Genomic DNA, 10085 nt, shown 5'->3' on the forward strand with positions numbered 1-10085 from the left:
CCCTATGCAAAGCAGTCCTTGGGCTTGAGTCTGTGGAGGCTGGGCATGTATCATGTTATGTCATACTTAATGGCAGCAGGTTACAGATGGGCATGGCGAAAGAGGGACAGTAGCTCTGCACACTCACAGTCCATCTCAATCAGTTTTTTTTTTTTTTTTTTTTTAAATAAGATAAACATCAACCAGTGCTTTCTTTGGAAAACTGTCATCAAAATGTGGCTCTCGTTTAATAACTGATATCTTGTTGCCCTGACATATACAAACAATACTGCAAGCCTGAATTTATCATCAAACACTAAAGTCCTTTCCATAGTGAGTTCCCTGTTGGTTTGTTCACACCATGCATTAAAATGTATTATCGAGGTCATGGAACTTACAAATACAGATACATGTCCTCAGGTTATGCAATGCCTCTTTCCCATACACAGCCTGTGCCTGTAATGCATTTTAATAATTCCGAATCCACCACTTGGAGCAAGAATATTTCATTTGAGTGTGAAGAGGGCACACATGAAAGGTATATGATTTGCATCAGTCTTCCTGAGAAAATGATTATGAGGGTATCAAATCAGTTTGGACCTACGCAATGACTGTGTGTTCATCATAAATGTTTCATAAACAGGCATCAGAACAGCCCACAGCAAAACCATATAAATAAGCTCTATGCAAGGGGCCTAGATGGGTCTCGTCTCAGAAACTCTTCTCTTTGATTTATCGGAGCCGAGAAACACTCCTCCGTGCTCCCTCACTGTTTTTCTCTTCTGGGGCTAAGGCATGTGGCGAGCACAATGTGCTGGTCCAATGCTGGGGCAGGGGATTGTGTGGACGTCTGGCTGCTGCCTACATGGCACCTTTGATTTATAACTTGATGTAAATTTCATTTTGTGTTTCATTCCTTTTGCATCAATATTTCAGTGGCCTGACAGTAGATACGGAATGTGAATTATTTTAAACATCCATCTGTTCTGACACGTGCCGAATGGATTCCATTTAGGATAGGTAAAAGCACTTGAAAAAGAAGTTACAACAATCCAGACGTGGATGAAATTAGAGGTTCTATACACATACAATATCATGGGTGTTTATATATTAAAATACTATGTTATTTATCAAAATAACTTCTTAAAAACAAACCCAACTCAGCATATTGAAGGAAACAACATAAGATGCAAAAGATCACGACTTTGGCTCCCCATCACAACTTTAAGGCCAGAAAACCGTAGGCCCCGGTGCTTTGTCAGGCCTGTGTTTGTGGATTACGGGTCTGTTTGAATATCTTAAGCAGAAAATTGGGATTGTCCCTCCTACTAATCTCTTACTAATGTCTGATTCATAATACACAAAGCCACCTGTTACTCACCTCACACAGCTCCCTCTGTGTGCACAGACTGGGGAACAATTACAGTTCTGTATGCCATTATTGATGTTTTTATTAGACTTGACATTTCTCACAAGGCAAGCCTGTGAAACTCATTCTGACTGTGGGTAGAGGTGCCATTAAATTAATCAATATGACGAGGCTTCTAATTCAAACTTTTATCATGTTCTGATTTGTAGTATTGGAAACATGCTATGTTGTTCTTTGATGCATAGGCTAGAGACAGGCATAATGAATAGCCCCATTTCTTTATGGAGACTTGGGGTAACATGTTTCATCTCAAGCTGAAATCAAGTAGCGGCATTAAACCCACAGACTTGTCTTTTCAGTCCAGATGGTGGGAAAGCTGTCACTTTACATACATGGTTGACTGTATCCCTAAATGCCATTACATCACAAGAAAAAAGAAAGCACTCAAGCTGTGCAAATCAGATCAGCCCTTCTTTAAGACGTCTCTTGTCCTGACATCACGTCTCTACCTGGTTGAAAGCCAGCCCCCAGTGAGGAGAAATGCAAGGGGGAAATTGGGTGACAAAAGGTAGAAGACCTGAAATTTATCTTAAAATAGAAGCATATGGTAGCACATATGCACCATTTGATTCGGGGGGCCCCTTGCTGTTCGTATTGTATAATGGTGCATTACTATTCTCGTTCAGGCGATTGCATTGGGATGTGAATGACCCGCTTTTTCCCTTCTGCTCGCCTGTTTTGACAGGGCTCCATCCTGCTTCATTGCATTCGAAATTGACACTTTTATGCGAAGGCAACCCCCCAAAAAATGCAACTTAATGAGACACAAAGGGTTTCACCCTCCGCTGTTGAGAATATATCATGCATCTTAAGCAGAGGGCTTTGATGATCTCACTTTTCCTCTTCTCCTCTTCCTCTCTCTCTCTCTCTCTCTCTCTCTCTCTCTCTCTCTCTCTCTCTCTCTCTCTCTCTCTCTCTCTCTCTCTTGCATTATGCCTTTTGTTCCCCCATCTCCTCCATTTCCTTGCTTATGTGAGAACTCCTGGGTCTACTGTATCTCCATATCCATCCCTCCCTCTCTCTCTTCCTCTCTCCATGTCTCTACACCTTCCCCACCTCTGCCACTGAAACTCCTGGGTCTTCTCATTATGCGTCTCGCTCTGGCTGAGAAAAACTGTAAGTCGATCAGGGCCATGGTGATTAATCAGATTTAGTTGAATCTTACTTCATCTATTGATCTGCTCTTCAATTAAGAACAAAATACATATTTTTGCTACCCTCATTAATTTATTGATGGGCTATGAGTATTTTATGAGTTTCTTTAGAGACTATCAGCTGATAATAACAGTACTTCAGCCTGCAGATGCAGTAGATGGACCAAATTCTTGGCAATTAGGATTAACTCCAGTTGACTGTCCCAGTGAGAAGTATGGACAAGGAAATGTGAACGGTGGAGAGTGATAATGGGGGAAGTATAGGCAGCAGTCGCCCACTGAGCTTCTACCGGGTAACAAGCACACTTGCCCATATTAGACCAACTCTCTGACTAGCACATTTGACACTACAGTTTGGCCGGCGAACACCTCCAGCAATACCTGCCAAGTATCAGCTGCAGGCTTTACTGTACTTCAACAAATTAACAGACACCTACCCATTTCCATGCCACAGTGGCAGGGACCTTGCACCCTAACCAACTGGTGTTCTTCAAAATCCCTCTTATCAAGTACAATAATTAAAATGGAACTTCAGAAAGTGACAGACCGAGCTCATGAATAATGCCACACTCACTTTCAATTACAAATGTATTAACGTGGGTTGTGGATATTTTACTGCGGAAGTCTTGGCTTCAACTGTAACTTAAGTTATTTTCCTCAAGACAGTATGTTCTTTTGACAGGTCAAGGATCTGACTTCTTGCGAAGAACAGTGCCTATATTTGAATTAGTGTAATGCATGTATCTTTGTAACACATTTTAAAACCCATCTACGTCTACCTCGGCTATAAGCCATTGAATAAAACATTATTAGTGCACCAAGCAGGAAGACTCAGTGTCACGGGCATGCCACGCACACCCGCTCATTATACTTCCCCAGATTTCTAGAACATGTGTCACGGCTCCCAAAATAGATGCAATAATTGCCATTGCGTAACAATCGCCTCGTCGAAGCAGCTGGGCCTGGCTGGAGCAGAGCTGAGGCGCGAGAGGCAGTCGGAGAGAGTCGAGGATCACGGAGGAGAGTCCTCACGTTTCCCTCCCCCGCTCTCATCACTGCGTGGAGTTTATCATTCCCTAAACACCGCACCACACCGCACGTACCACGCCACACTGCAGTCTTGATGGTGCTATACTCTCAATCTCAAAGGCCTTAAAATGCCAAGTCAAGATTGGTGGTGGGGTGGGGGGGGGGAAGAGGCATGAGACAAGTGAAAGAGTGAAAGAGAGAGACAGACAGAGAGAGAGAGAGAGAGGGAGAGAGAGATAATGAAATATGCACCCTCCGTCGACAATCCCTCCCTCATCTCCATCACATTTTGCAGACTTGAATCGGGAGTCAGATTCAGTGTGTCCTTTTGTCAGGCACACTGATCTCTAATGAGTCATATTCTCATTGTGTCGGCTTATTCACATCTGATAATGGAAGGCTCCAAACCTTTGATACAGCTCCCCCGTTCAGCCTCAGCGGGTGAGCGCTTGTTTTCTTGAAGTGTAAGATCACCCTAAATGAAAATGTTCACCTCCCCAAAGAAAATGTCACCTCGCTCCGTGATGATCTTTGAAGATCCTGTTGATATTTCATGGCAAGTCTGAAAAAAAAGCTTTGTTTCTTGCGTCCTGCGAAAAAGTAGAACATCCCTGGGAACTAACATGAATATGAGCCATTCCTTTTTCATCCTATCTGAAGTACTTAAGACATCACCGTAATAGGAACGACCTGTGATGTTCATCTTTCCTCCTTGGATAAAAATATCTGACCCTGAAACCTTTTGTGTTATCATGTCTGAAGGCAAGAATGAGAAGATCATATTTTCACAATGTGTTAATCTCTTGGGGGTTTGAAGCTATCATTTATGTTTTCTGATATAGGCTACTGATCATAAGGAAAACTTGCTTCCTTTGAAGAGACATCAAAGAAAAATGACATACAAACATCTAACTTTCCTACAGTATATGACTGTATTGATGTTGTACCTTATGCTTGTAATGCATCAAAAAGTAAAAGTGGCTTTTTCTCGACACAAAGACACTTATTTGTGTGCTATTCCACTCTCTGAAATGTCATTTTTATACTCGACAACAATCATGTTCTCAGTAAGCATGCCAAGGCAAGTTCGACATGACTTAACAGAAAAGAACTACTCCACAATCTTGTTTTGTCTGTATTTTTTTTGTTTGTTTTGTTTTGTTTTGTTTTGTTGTGTCTATTCTATTCATACCAAGGGTGGCCCATTTCCTGCGTCTGCTGCCTGCCACATTCAGGCCTGATCAATATTTCCCTCTGCACGTTATAACAGGGCTCGTCTTGCACATAATAAGGCTCTGCACGAGTACCTCCCACCCCAGAGAGGGGTGTGCTGAATCTAGATCCCCCACCACATCACCCCCCCCCCCCCCCCCGGTTCCTCCGCCCCCCCCTGCGCACAGCCTGCCTTGTCTTTCAGCTCAGCAGGACAGACGCTCACTCGGATGGGAAAGTGTGGAAGCGGCTGCACCACAGGTTGGGAGTGAGACAAAAAGGGTTTTTAAGTGTCAGGCAGAATCATCTCTCCCCGGGTGCTTTTCCACTGTTTCTGTCTCTCATCACCCCCTCGTTCCTCTCTCTCTCTCTCTCTCTCTCTCTAGCCGTTAACTGACTGAACGCCGCCTCATCCGCGGCTAGGTTTAACCGGCCATTCCCCGGCTAGGTCAGTGAGGACAAGAGGCGCGATATTCCAAAGCCGCCTCGGTGTAGGCGTAAACATGTAAGAACTGGGTGTGAAGTTGAACAGTGACGTACAACAACATAGGCGTCGAAGTCTCGTGACACTACTGTCATTCTCAAAACAGCGGTGCAGCTCCCTCTCAAGTTCTCTGCTCCTCCGTTTGATATTTCTAGATCTTCTGACTAAGTTTACTCTACTTATCCAAACTGACGACATCACCACTGTCACTAGATATAAAGCAAACATTGATTTTCACTCGGTGCTATTCACTGACCGTAAAAAAGTGTCATTAGTAGCCTATGCAGTATGCACCTGTTCTGTACAGTCTGGTATGCACTGTTGTTTGTGGCTAGCTAGACTTGCTAGCTCGATGTGACACAATATTGTAGCGGCTCGGATATGCTTGTGTTACGTTCATGCAAGGGGGAAATGTAGCCTACGGCTAAGATGGTTAAGCAGCCTGTTGTCATAAGATAGTTGACGGTTACGCATTATATAGGTGTACTAGACTAGTCAGCTGATGTGTTGTGGGATAAGGGGTTTATGTTACGGGATGCCACCCATGTTGTGGGATATAGCCACGGGGATCTTAAACAGGCCACTTCCATGTAATGTCATTCCTCATATTCATCTGGTAATAAACATTTCCTAACAGAGTAATTCTTGCCTCGTCACAATATCAACTCTCCACTCATTCCGCTTGGACTATGCATTATACCTTTCACTGCCTCACGTCTGCCAGGTTCCAAACTGTCTTCCTAACAGCAGTTACAATCAGTATTTTTGTGATAACAACAAAACAGCTCTGCAAAGTTTAAACCAACGATGCTAATCGCGACTAGCGATTAGCCATTTAAAATGCAGAGCCTACCATCATAAGGAGACCTCTCCAATTCAGAAAAATGCATTAAACTAAAATTGGACAACATTGTTATGTTTCTTAAACCTTAGGGTGGGTATGATATAGGCCTAGCCTACATGCTTTAACGAAATACGTTGTCAATGGTTATTTGAGCAAGCTAGCCAAGGTCTAGCTAATTTATCCTGGCTGTAGATAAAGCAGGATAGGCTATGTTTTCCCAATATGTTAGCAATTAATAAATAAATGCTGAGATGTTTGGCGATTTAATTGACATTTGAAAGAACAGTGTGCTAGATGGACCACAAGGACCAGTGTTAATATGTGAACAGTATGATGATGATCTGACAGCTGTGCTCAGCATACAGTCAGTCAGCTGTTTGCTGATTTTAAGTCTTTCAGCAGTGTGTGCACAACTCTCGTTGTTGACAGCTCCGCCCATGTCTCAGCTAGCCGCCGCATAGCCGGCTCGCGTGCTCACTGCAGTCGCCCCGGGAATATGTGTACCCTCAGGGGAGGACAATTGGCAGCGTAAATCACCTCGGCGATTAGCCGGCTATCAGTGAGTACAATCGGGACTAGCCGGCTAAAAGCCCGTGCATCGCCGGCTATCTGTGCAGTCAGTAAACGGCTTCTCTCTCTCTCTCTCTCTCTCTCTCTCTCTTCCTCTCTCTCGCTCTTTCTCTCTCTCTCATTCTCCAGTTTTCAACATTTTCCTCAACATTTGCCATTTAAAGTAGCAACTTACAAGCTCCACCTTCTAACTTGTCGTGCTGTTAACTAAAAGCTCAAGATTTCATCCAGGCTTATATTCCTTAAGGAAGCAGCCATGCCTTTTAATGTGTGGCTACTACTACACTGCTTACAGAAGATTTGAGGAATTACTTGTGCAAGTTCTTTGATTAAGGTTTTGTGTGGATTTATATCTTAAAATGAGGATACACTTGACTTGTTTTACTTTCTTGGTAGGATTAAAGAAATTACTATGGATGAAGGGATGTTTTTAATTATATCCATAAAACACACACACAATGACCTACTGTAACAGTTGTTATTGACCAAAAAAATCTAATCATTTACCTGAAAACTCACCAGATAATTTACCTGATCTGATTGTTCAAACAACATAACATAAGCAATCTAATAAAAGACGAGAAAATACATCTCTTCCAGGATACTAATTGCATGGTAAAATTAGACACTCTGCTCCCTTTTCTCTTACATGCCTACCAAACCCGAGACCTGTAATTGGTTAGTTAGAAGTACACCTCAAAGGGCTTGCTATCATTACTGGCAGACAAAAAAGACAGAGACAAGGGTGGTGGTTGGGGGGAGGGGGGTGTCTGGGTAAAGAACGATTCCACACAATTTTCTATCCCTGGCGAACAAAGCTTGCTGAAGAACTAAAGAAGGTATGAACATGAAGACTTCTTTAGATGCACACTGTAGAGCAAGGAGAAAACATATCAAAGTGTCTCTTTTTTAGTCATGTACTGGGTTTGTGCAAAAGACAGAACCCTCAGAAAAAAAAGGCACGTCTTTTATTTCGCACCAGTGCCGTTTATTTACAGACAAACAATGCCAGGACAACTGAGCAGAAAGCCTACGGTTAATGGTCACATTTGTCATATTTTTGGCTACCATCTACAAACACACAAAGAGGCAATTATCATTTAAAATGTGTCCTGGGACTCGGAGATACTACCGCCATTAATGCCGGTAGCTGTTTGCTGTTGGCTGAAACTGGCCAGGACTAAAAGGCATGCTGTCATAGTCACAAAAAAGATGGCCAGAACATTGGACAATGATATACATGAGTGAATGTCCTTCTTGTTGATTTGAGATCTACAGTATGTCAGAACATGTCATGAACTGTCCTGAACGAATCCTTTGAAATGTTCTAGAATGTAAACTCACCACCAAGCTCTTTAACTCTTCAGTCTCGAAAAAATACAAATATCACAGTATATGTTTACAGCTCTCAGTTCTACCGTCCGTTCTGAAGTCGTTTGATGCTTTATTTTTTTGCTTCTTGGCTCTCCTACAATTGCGGAGTGTCTGTTTTGAACACAACTGTCATAAATACCACTCATGACGTGCACCCTTTCCCCTGGACATGGTCTATGTGGATGTGTTTACATAACAGCAAAGATGATCTCTGAAGAGACATGACTGAGAAGGTAAACACATTTGAATACAAACAGTAAGTTAGTGCACAATTTCCGTGAAGCAGTTTAGGATTCTCCAGGTCAGGGGAGAGTGAAGTTGCAAGGCTGCTTCTCCGTGGACTGGTAGTTTACGGCTGAGAAGGCCCAGCATTCTCCCTATTACAAGTTGGTTTACCATCAAAATGACTTTAAAGCTGTTATATCAAGGTAAAAGAAACATGTAGGATGCCTTTAATCATTTATGTGTAAAAAGAAGCAACCTTTTGCCCTTGTTTACTCACAGCAAACCTACTTGTGCTTCATGGCACTCATTGGACTTATTGTGCCTTTTCAATTTACCTCTAATGCAGTGTAACATTTTCACATCCTCAAGATACTCTCCCAAGGAGTGGAAGCCTCTTCTCTGAAACTGAATAGTAACCACAAGATGATATTTCAGTCCTCGAGGGATTCACAACAGACTACTTCAAAAGACAAGTCCCCTCACATCAATTCTGTCATCTTGATGTATGTGGCCATTTGTGGCATCTGAATTTAATTAACATAAAGTATTGTATCAAACAGAGGGAAACAATGCATCAAATTGACAGTCCAGCTCCATATTTCCTATAGTCAGCCGTGTGGTCCTCAAAATAGAATTATGCTCTTCTCCATTGCACAGATCCAGTGCAAAATTGTGTGATGTCAACATCCAATATGCATGTGCTTTTTAAGGGAAGGTGTTGTGTTCTTACTTGCTAATGCACATCAATGCAATTTGATGCACTTTAACATGCTCAGATCAATGATGTACAAAACCTGTCTCCTTAAGAGGCCTGTTAAAAAAATATTTTTTTTTTTTTTTTTTCAATTTGTTATGAATCTGAAGACTTTATTTCAAACCTATAACTTGACGTTAGAAGTTTAAAGTTAATGTGGAAGATGCTTAGTAACTTGTGTTGCTATCAATCTCCTCAGTCAGCCAACAATCTTTGATCTTCCTAGTGTTTATCAGTTTTGATTCTCTCCTTCTGCTACTCTGGCAGTTTACCTTTAGTTGGTCATGCCACACAGAAATGCTTCATTAGCTCTCTGTGGCCTTGAGTTAGTGTACTGTACCACACAAAATTGATGTTTTGGACCAGAACATACTTCATTTGAAATGAAGTGGCCATCGAATCACTTTTTTGGCAATTTGGAAAGCTGACAAGACCCTTAACATCGGTGCACATAAGGATAAGATAGCCTACACACCCTTCACTTGTCCAGCCAAAACATTTACTGTTGAATTACCAGAATTTGAACCATTTCTCAAAATAAAACTTATCAAATATGATGCAACACATTCACATGTAAGGATTAAAGTGTTTTGTTTTCCCCTTTTTATTAAATGAAGCATGCATACAGTAATAATAGGAGACATATCAGTCTTCCTTGGCACTACATGACATATAGATTCTAAAACATTTGTTTAATCAAAAACTGTGTGAAGGTACAGCTCAGGTGTTAAGGTCCAGACCAACCTTACAAATGTATGATTTGCAGAATGTAGGCCTATGTGTTGCTAACACATGTATGTCAAAGTAGTGTTAAAGGGATAATCCGGAGTGAAATGCACTTTAGATCAATTTTTCGGACTATTGGGAGTACATACATTGAGTTGACACCAAAATCATGTAATTCGGATGTATTTTGAGAAAGTTCGAGTTCACCGCTTTTAGCCAAAACTCGTTAGCCTGGAAGTGACCGGGGCAAGTCCTTTCGCCGCTACAAAACGCTATTTTTATACCTCTTCTACTGTTCCAACCAA

The sequence above is a fragment of the Sardina pilchardus genome, chromosome 23 (assembly GCF_963854185.1).
Source record: "Sardina pilchardus chromosome 23, fSarPil1.1, whole genome shotgun sequence".
Lineage (NCBI taxonomy): Eukaryota > Metazoa > Chordata > Actinopteri > Clupeiformes > Clupeidae > Sardina > Sardina pilchardus.